This window comes from Dromiciops gliroides, chromosome 2 (genome assembly GCF_019393635.1).
Source record: "Dromiciops gliroides isolate mDroGli1 chromosome 2, mDroGli1.pri, whole genome shotgun sequence".
Lineage (NCBI taxonomy): Eukaryota > Metazoa > Chordata > Mammalia > Microbiotheria > Microbiotheriidae > Dromiciops > Dromiciops gliroides.
Window position 1 is genome coordinate 523,354,241 of NC_057862.1, and position 10,758 is coordinate 523,364,998.

Sequence of the window (10,758 nt, forward strand, 5' to 3'; positions counted from 1 at the left end):
ACAGATGAAGTTAAATGACTTGTCCAAGTTCATACAGGTGGCAAATAACAGAGCTGGGCTTTGAAACAAAAGCCTTCTGATTCCAAATCCATTGTACCATCCTGCCTTCTCCTCTGCATCCACAGACCACCCTTAACTCTATGGCATCTGTCTTCTGGGAGTTGGGGGTGGGGAGGAGTCACCAGATGTTGCACTTCAGGAATCCCTATGGATGCTCCTTCCTTCTCCATAGGACTCAACTGACCCATGCCTTAGCATAGCAGTTCACAGGGGAATCTTAGTTTTCTCTTTGTCCCTATGCTAGGAGCCAACGGCAGGGGACAGTAGAATGCAAGTAGGGAAGAGGGGGGAGATATTTGCTTAAGTATAATTGCTGGTATTGGCATGTCTCCTATTTTATTCTGTCACCCATGTCTTTAGCTCCTTTGGGCTTTAATTAGAAAGAAATAAAAAGTTGGGAACATTGTTTGGAATTTAACTAGAAAACAGCTGGAGGGTGAGAGTGAGAAGAGAGCCAGGATCAGTGACATGAATAGAAAATAATAATAGAATACAATGCTAATCCAGAAGAAACAATTCTACAGGACTTTAAGACTTGCATAGTGCTTATCTCCCCACAACCCTGGGAGGTAGCAGGTGAAAGTAGGATTATCCCCTTTTTGCTGCTATCTAAAATGGTGAAGTGTCTTAGGAAAGGCCACAGAGCCCATAAAGGGCAGAGCTAGAATTCTGTCTATGGTCTTTCGGTTCTAATATCAGACCATACTCAAAACAACAATTCACCATGGGCACTTTCTCCCTCTCTCCCAGTCTGTGTCCTTTCCCCTTCTCTTCTTTTCCCTTCTCTTTCCCTTCCTTCAGGCAGCTAGATGGCACAGCGGCAAGAGTGCTAGATTTGGAGTCAAGAAGAACTGAGTTCAAATCTTGCCATAGATACTTAATAACTGTATAACCCTAGATAAGTCACCGGGCCGCTTTCAACTTCAGTCAGTCAACTAACATTTATTAAATGCCTGTTATATAGTAGGCACTATCCTAAACAATGGGGATACAAAGAAAGGCAAAAGACAGTCCCTGCCCCGAAGGAGCTCATAGTGTGATGGCAAAGACAACATACAACTATGCACAAAGGAGAGACATATACAGGATCAATTGAAGATAGTCTCAAAGGGAAGGCACTGAGATAGAGAAAGAATGGGGAAAGCTTCTTATGCAAAGTGGGACTTTAGCTGAGATGTGAAGGATGCTGGGAAGCTAAGAGGCGGGGCTGGGGGCTGGTCAGTGAAAATGTCTTGAGTCTGAAAATGGAGTGTCTTGTGGGAGGAACAGGAAGGAGACCAGTGACTGGATCAAAGAGTATGTGGGGGAATGTAAGTTGTAGAAAGACTGGAAAGGTAGGAAGGGGTCAGGCTATGAAGAACTTTAACAGCCAAACGGGGGATTTTATATTTGAACTTGGAGGCAATACGGTACCCCTGCCGTTTATTGAATAGGGAGGGCTATGATATGGTCAGATTTGTGCTTTAGGAAGGTCACTTTGACATCTGAGTGGAGGATGGACTGGAGTGGGGAGATAAGTAAGTGAGGCCAACCAGAAGGCTATTGCAATAGTCCAGACATGAGGTGACAGGGACTGCACCAGGGTGATGGCAATGACAGAGGAGAGGAGGGGTATGCAAGAGATGTTACAAGGGTGGGAATGACAGGACATGACCACTAATTGGATGGGAGGGAGGGAGGTTAAAGAGGGTTAGGAGTTGAGAACAACACCTAGGTTGTGAGCCTGGGTCACTGGGAGGATGGTGGTACCTTGGATAGTAAGAGGGAAGGTAGGAAAAGTGGGGAAATATTGGGTGCAAAGATAATTATCTCAGTTTTAGAAGATGCCTATGACTAATATGACAAAAAAGGAAAATAATAAATGTTGGAGAAGCTGTGGAAAAATTGGAACACTAACGCATTGTTGGTGGAGCTATGAACTGATCCAACCATTCTGGAGAGCAATTTGAAATTATGCCCAAAGGGCTATAAAGCTTTGAATACCCTTTGACCCAGCAATACCACTCTTGGGTCTTTTTCCCAAAGAGATCATAAAAAAGGGAAAAGGACCCACATGTACAAAAATATTTATAGCTTCTCTTTTTGTGGTGGCAAGGAATTGGAAATTGAGGGGATGTCCATCAATTGGGGAATGGCTGAACAAGTTGCGGTATATGAATGTAATGGAATTCTATTGTGCTGTAAGAAACGATGAGCAGGTGGAGTTCAGAGAAACCTGGAAGGACTTGCATGAACTGATGATGAGTGAGATGAGCAGAACCAGAAGAACATTATACACAGTATCATCAACATTATGTGTTGATCAACTGTGATAGACTAGATTCTTCTCACCAACCAAATGGAACAAGAAAGTTCCAAAGAACTCATGATGGAAAAGGCTCTCCAAATCCAGAAAAAAAAAAAGGAACTGTGGAATAAGGATGCTGATTGGACCATACTATTTCTTTTGTTTTTGGTGCTGTTGGTTTTCTGATTTGAGGTTTTTCCTTTGTGCTCTGATTCTTCACATGTAACATGACTAATGCAGAAATATGTTTAATGTTATTATGTATATATAACCTATATCAGATTGCCTGCTGTCTAGGGGATGGGGGAGGGGAGGGGAGGGAGGGAGAAAAATTTGAAATTGAAAATATATAAACAAATGTTGAAAACTATTTCTACATGTAACTGGAAAATAATAAAACACTTTTATTTAAAAAAAAAGATGCCTATGAGCTATCCAGTTCTAGATGTCTAACAGGAAGTTGGAGATATGAGTCTGGAGGTTAGGAGGGAAATTAGGGCTGGACAAGTAGAGCTGAAATGATAATTGAATCCTTGGGACTTGATGAGATCACCAAGTGAAAAAGTGTAGTTGGAGAGGAAAACTGGGTCCAAGACAGAGCCTCGGGGGATCCCTAGCATTATCAGGTATGCCATGAATGAAAATCCAGGAAAAGAGATAGTGAAAGAACAGTTCTTTTTTCCTTCTTTCTTTCCTTCCTTCTTTCCTTCCTCCCTCCCTCCTCCCCTTCCTCCCTCCCTCCCTCCTTTCCTTCCTTCCTTCCTTCCTTCCTTCCTTCCTTCCTTCCTTCCTTCCTTCCTTCCTTCCTTCCTTCCTTCCTTCCTTCCTTCCTTCCTTCCTTCCTTCCTTCCTTCCTTCCTTCCTTCTTTCTTTGACTTCCAATGATAAGAAACCCAGTTTCCTAAGGTGGACTATTCCACTTTTGGACAGTTTTCATGGTTAGGTCATTTTTCTTCACACCAAGCCATAGCTTCTATCCATTGCTCCACCCTCTGGGACCAAGCAAAATAAGTGTAACCCTTCTTTTAGGTGATAGGGTTTCTGCTGCTATTATGTCTTTTCTAAACCTTCTCTTCTCCAAGCCAAACACCAGCAGTTCCTTCAACAGATCTTTCTATGACCTGGTCTGACTGGGTATCTAGTAGCCTTAGGTATTTTTTTCTATAACCCTTGCTTGCCTCCCTGATATCCAGCCAGCTGTCAGAAATAGAGCCCCCTCAGAACACAACCAGCTGCCTGCAAAACATATGTTGAGCCTATGGGAAAACTGAAAGAGGAAGGCAGACCCATTCTTTTCCCTTCTAGCTGTGATTCAAGAAGTCAAACTGGCACATAGCTTGTTTTGTAATGCTGTCAAGACCGCATCCTGCCATTGTTCCATCTGTATGGCTGACACATCTGGGAGCCACAGGGCATAGTATTTATAAGCAAGCACTCCCACCCACCTCCTCCCTGCCAGCCTCTCCGGATTCCATTGACATGGAGACTCATTCTCTTACAAACACAATTTGTTGCCTGAAACATGGGAGCAAAACCACCAGAAGAAAAAGCCAGACTAGGGGCATTAAGGGTAGGATATGGGGCCTTTGCCAGGACCACTGAATATGTGACTTAAAACTACTTAAAAACTTGAGTTTTTCCTGCTAGAAGAAAGAAGAATCTTTCTACAGAGACTTAGAGCAGCAGGACCTGGCTTTGAATCTTACTTTTGGCATTTATTAACCATGTCGGCTTGAGTAAGATTCTTTTTTTTTTTTTTTTTTTTTTTTTTTTTTTTTTTTTTTTTTTTTTTTTTAGTGAGGCAATTGGGGTTAAGTGACTTGCCCAGGGTCACGCAGCTAGTAAGTGTTAAGTGTCTGAGGCCAGATTTGAACTCAGGTACTCCTGACTCCAGGGCCGTTGCTCTATCCACTGCGCCACCTAGCTGCCCCTTGAGTAAGATTCTTAAACCTTCACTTTCCTTATTTTTAAAATGAGGAGAAAAATATTTCCATTATTTGAAGGGCTGTTGTGTGGAAGATGCATTAGACTTTTGGGGAACAAAGAGCAGAAACTGTCAAGAGAGAAATTTAGACTTCTTGAAAGTGAGAACTCTCCAAAAGTGGCTGTTTCAGGAGGCAGGGGATTTCCTTTCCCTGGAGGTTTTCAGGCCCTCCTAGAGGATCACTTCTCAGTTATGGTGCTGAATATTGTGATCTTTGTGCTGTTCCTCACAGTCTTCCATGTCAGTGACTATTTAGGCTGCTCAAGTAGGTCTATATAGACCTTCCCTAATTTCTGCTTTACTCTTGACTTAGATAAATGAGTTTATTTGCTATTTGTGTGATAATTGTCAACTGCTAAGTCCAACCTTGGATACAGAACTTGGGTTTCTCCTTTCCCCCTTAATGGACGGCAATCAGAAGTTTAGCTTGACTGGAATAACAATATTTAAGGGAGCAGATATAATTCTAACCTGGTACCCCCTCTCTCTGAGGAGAACAGGATGACTTCTGTCTTCCACCTGCTGCTTCCCCTCTTGGCAGGAATTAAAGTCTCCCTTTGAAAAGGGTGGAAGGTAAAGACTAGAAGGGTCTATTCTGCCTCTCTCTAAGCCAAACAATGACAGTGACATGCTATATGTGACAAACAGTCTCATTGCACATACAAAATATTTTTAACAACCATAGAGTTCTATATGTCAGATGTTAATAATAGCAGTGTGAGCCATTCTTTTATGTGGAGCACATAAATTAATTTCTTACACAGCGACAAGCCTCATTAGTTTAATTTGTATGGGTCTTTAAAAAAAACAACAGCTGAAAGCTAGAATGCCTTATTAACTGGAGTTCTACACAAGCCTGAGGCAGTTTTGGGGAGGGACATCCCAGTGCTGTTTATGTATGTGGAGAGAGATTTGATTCCTGATTACTGAGAGAATGCAGGAGAGTGACACTGCACCTGTTTAAGGGACTTATGGTGGTTGGAACCCAAAGCTTTATGGAGAAATATGAGAAGGGAGCCTCCAGGGAGGTGGTGAGGAAAGGCATTGAATGGCTGATGGTACCTCTGTTAGCTGTGTATATGCATGGGATGCCCTACTTTATGATGAATGTTTCTTGACCTCCAGGGTTTGACATTCTAGAGACTGTTACCACTCCTGGTTGAAGTTTTTCATTTTTTGATTTGATCTGAGATCTCTATCCCCCAAGAGAAGAAGCTCATTTACACTTACATCTTCTTAGGCTTATTCAAATATGTAGTCCTTCTCCAATTTTTGTTTGTTGTTTTGTTTAGATAAATGAGTTCACTTGGTTTTTTCTTTGTGCGATTGTCTTTTGTGTTACTAGAATTTGATGGGGGAGAAGATAAACTAGTGGGGTAAGCTAAATGTTACTCTCAATCTGAAGAGCAAACAGGGAATCAACTTTCCTCCTGAACACCAAGTCATACTCCTAGACCAGAGACATATGAGGGGTGACAGATAGATCTGATACTAGCCTGATATAACTCTTGGAGATGGGAGGAGAGGTTGCCCAGCCTTAACTATTCCAGACTTCCTCTGCCCCTCCCTTCAGCTATTTTTTTAATTTTTAATTTTTTTGCAGGGCAATGAGGGTTAAGTGACTTGCCCAGGGTCACACAGCTAGTGTCAAGTGTCTGAGGCCAGATTTGAACTCAGGTCCTCCTGAATCCAGGGCTGGTGCTTTATCCACTGTGCCACCTAGCTGCCCTACCCTGCGGCTATTTTGCTGTAGGTACAAGTCTGCTCCTTCTCCTCTGGCAAGAGGGAGTTGTGTTGTTGTTCTGTCATTTATCAGTCATGTCTGACTCTTTGTGACCCCATTTGGGGTTTTCTTGGCAAAGAAACTGGTGTGGTCCCATTTCCTTTTCCAGGGAAGAGGGTGACAAGATCTCAAACCATATTTATTTATGGCACCAGAGAACTGCATCTATATATTTAGAAGCCACCCACACAGATAATCACATCTTTTTAAATATGGATGTACAAAAATGAAAGAAAAATAAATTATAGAACTAGACCTATGGTTTCATTTTACAAATGGGGGAAACTGAGTCCTTGGGAGGGGAGGGGATTTGCCCAAGATCAAGCAACTAGATGGAGGCAGAGCTCAAACTAGGGTCCAAATCTTTTGGTCTCAGGGTCAGAGTTCCTTTTTCATAATAGATATTCTCCAAGTCTCTTGGAAATCTCTTGTCATATTGTCAGAGATGAAAGGGTTAATCACCTGTTTTTGGCTATGTCAGGTTTGGGGGCATCTTCATCAGTTCCTTAAAAATCATCATGGCATTCAAAGTAGAGACAACAACAAAAATAACATTTAAAAGTGATAATTTTTAAGTCAAATGAAATAGGAAGCATGGCATAGCAGAATGAGATTCTAATTTTAAGTCAGAAACTTGCTCTATGTCATGCTTCCCCTTCCATCTGATATAAAATATAACTTATCTCATTGATAATTTAAGGTGAGAAGACCTGAGCTTGAGTCATTTTATTGGTGTGTGACCTTGGACAAGTCACTTTTCTCAGTTTCCTCATACGTAAAATACTACTATCTGTACTACTTCAGTAGTGTGAGGTCCAAATAAGACAAGAGACATACATGAAAGCTCTTGATACTATGTGAGGTACTACAGAGTGGGAAAGTATTAATGCTAAGAGATAATAGGGCTTCAAATTAGTCTTAGTGACCAAACAACACTTAATCTCATAAGCATGTTATGAGGGAACTATGCTTATTATTGGACTAAGGATAAACCTCTGGGACCTAAGGAGCTGGAGTGAATTCACCACTCTGACTAATAATGGTGTTTTGAAAGCTCACTTTATGAACTGAATTAGAGGTGAGTTGCATGTATCAGGTAGGGTGGCCAGTTCCAATAATTCCAGTAAGGTTTGGCCTAAATTGTGGGCCTGCCCAGGCTAGAATCTGAAGGTAGTGGAGCAGGATGGTTCCCTCTTTGTCTGGTACATGATGGAGTTGGGAGAGACCTCCTTGGCGGTCTAGTCTAACCTGAGCCTGAAAAAGAAGTTGCTCTCTCTTAATGGTTCCATTACTTTTTTGTTGTTGTTATTTGTTTGTTTGTTTTGGGTGAGGCAATTGGTGTTAAGTGACTTGCCCAGGGTCACACAGCTAGTAAGTGTCAATTGTCTCAGGTTAGATTTGAACTCAGGTCCTCCTGAATCCAGGGCTGGTGCTCTATCCACTGCGCCACCTAGCTGCCCCCCCTTTTTTTAGTGAGGCAATTGGGGTTAAGTGACTTGCCCAGGGTCACACAGCTCGTAAGTGTTAAGTGTCTGAGGCTGGACTTGAACTCAGGTCCTCCTGACTCCAGGGCCAGTGCTCTATCCACTATGCCACCTAGCCCCAGGTTCCATTACTTTTGCTGCTGAATGCACTTCAGGGTAATGAGAGCTAGGATATTTTCCTGTTCGTTTATATTTTCCCATTGGAGTAGCTGGGAAAAAATATGTCCACTCCAAGGATCCGTGGGGAGATCGATGGGACCAGTAATGAGGGTAGAAAAGGAAGAGGATTTAAGGAAGAAGGGTGTTAACAGTAAGAGAGTGCTTGTAGGCACTGAGAGATTGGCAGTGGAGGAGGTGAGGAGCTTTGGTTGTTTTTTCTGCTTTTGGTTTTTCCCAATTATCCTGTACCAAGGAGATCAAATTGAAGGGTTAGCAGACTTTAGAGTGTTTCCCCTCCCTCCCCCGCCAAGAAATTGGAGTGTGTGCTAGAGTCAGGAAGATCAGCAGAAAGTTGGGGGAAGGAGGGTGAGGGAGGGGGAAAGGAGAGAGAGAGAGAGAGAGAGAGAGAGAGAGAGAGTCAGAGAGAGAGAGAGAGAGTCAGAGAGAGAGAGAGAGTCAGAGAGAGAGAGAGAGTCAGAGAGAGAGAGTCAGAGCACAGGGTCCAAACAGAACTTGGAGGGAACAGCTTCTAGTTCTCATATTTGAGCCTGCAAATGGCACCAAGATTTGTCATCATTGGGACCAATGTTTGCTCAGTCAAGGATTTGCTTTATTTTGCTCCTTCTAAAAACCTTTATCCTAAAATACTGTGAACTGTACACCTATAACTAGGGAATCAGTCTCAGTATATTGTGTGTTACCACACATATATTATTTTGTGTTTCCTAGGTGGGGGCTATAAGTCAAGTGATTGAGATCATCCCTCAATGTGTATTTTGGTCATTCATGACAGGAGTCTGACACAGGGATTGTGGGATCAGAGATTGAGAACTGATAGGTACCTCAGAAACCATCTAGAGGTGAGCCTCTTGTCCTTTCACAGAGGAGCCATCAGAGCCTAGAAGTACAGGAAGTTGCCAATGATCATGCAGACAAGTAAACAGAATAATCAAGGTTTGATCCTGGGTCGTCTGGCTCCAAATCCAGGATTGCCCCATTGTCCCCTGCTGCCTTATTAAGTTATAAAAGTTTGCAGGAATTCTCTGTTAAGATACAAACACCCAAACTGCACATGATCTCTCCAGAGCCAGGTTTCCATCTTTTTGTTTTTGTACTGAATAACTCACTCTTTATAGAGGGGGAAATGCTGAATATTTTGTTTTGTCTTTAGCTAAGGGGAGAGAGCTTGTCCTCATTTCAGTTTCCAGGTTTGCATAGGCCAGGTTTTCCTGTAACTCTTAAGGCAATAGTTATAATTGGACTATCTTCTTACTCAAGGAAAAGGAAGCCTGGAAAAACTGACCATCTGGGGAGGAGCAGTTTTCTTCTGCTATAAACTGGTGCTTTTTGAAATGGTGATTTTAAATCTTGCACCTCTGGGTTGTTAAATGAGGGATACTTTATAGGTAACCAGCGTATATATTAGCCAAAAGACAAAAAGAATTCCCAGCCCCTACTTTGGGCCTTACCCTTAAGGAAGGCAGGAACAGACAATCATACAGTTGTAAACAGGCAGCATTGTACAGTGTAAAGAACACTACATGGGGCAGCTAGGTGGCGCAGGGGATAAAGCACTGGCCCTGGATTCAGGAGGACCTGAGTTCAAATCCGGCCTCAGACACTTGACACTTATAGCTGTGTGACCCTGGGCAAGTCACTTAACCCTCACTGCCCCAGAAAAAAAAAAAAAAAAAAGAACACTACATTCAGAGTAAAAAGCTGGGCTGAATTCTGACTTCTTCATTCACTGTGAAAGGGAAATTTGACCACAGGTATCCCTCACACTTATGATGACACTCATGTCTATGGTTCTGCTAGGACAAATTGTATTTAAAAAAACCCTGCAATATGTGAAAGATGGGGGCATATCAGGAAGATAGCTTTGTATATTGAGAAGATGTGCTCACTTAAAGAAACTAGTTGCCAAAGATAGGAAGCATGATCGAGAATATTTAGAAGATAAATGGAGATTGAATAATCACTCTCAGAGTATACTACAGACCACCTGATCAGAAAGAGCAAATGGATGAGGACTTTGGAAAACACTCACATCTGGTACAGAAGCTTCATGTGACTCTCTAGTTATTCCTATGTAGGCTGGAAATCTTTTTCTTTCAAAAAGAGGGCAGTAATCGTTTTTTTTTAAAACTTGTATTAATAATGATATTCTCCAAAAAAGGTGTAGGAATCAACTAAAGAAAAAATATTCTGGATCTGATTCTCAGGATTAAGGAAATGGCTCCTAAAGGCAGAATGGAGAACATAGAGCACAATTGACTGCTTCATGTTGAGAATTTGTGATAGAGAAGAGAGGAAAGTCAGGCATAGTCCCTAGATTTTGAGAGACCAGACTTTAAAAGGTTCAGAGAAAGAATATATAGTACCTTAAGGGCTAAAATTCTATAGGTAAAGTCACTCCAGGATGCATGGCAAGTACTCAAAAAATAAAGTTCTTAAAACTCACAGTCTGAAGACAAAAAGGGGAGCTGCCTAAACAAACCAATTCAGCAGTATAGTACACACGCTAACAATCTTGGATTATTATTATTATTTTTTTTGTGAGGCAATTGGGGTTAAGTGACTTGCCCAGGGTCACACAGCTAGTAAGTGTCTGAGGCTGGATTTGAACTCTAGTACTCCTGAATCCAGGGCCGGTGCTCTATCCACTGCACCACCTAGCTGCCCCCAATCTTGGATTTTTAAAAGATGTGTAGAGATGGAAACAAGGGCAGGTGATGGAGGATGACGACATGAAGGTATGGTCCTGTAAGAATGATGCCAGGGAGATAGAGCTCAGAATGAGCTAAGAGTTTTGTAAAGAGAATTAAGGATGAAAAAACTTTTAAAAAGTTATATTAGAAGGGCAGCTAGGTGGAGCAGTGGATAGAGCACCAGCCCTGGAGTCAGGAGTACCTGAGTTCAAATCTGGCCTCAGACACTTAACAATTACTAGCTGTGTGACCCTCGGCAAGTCACAACCCCAATTGCCTCACTAAAAAAA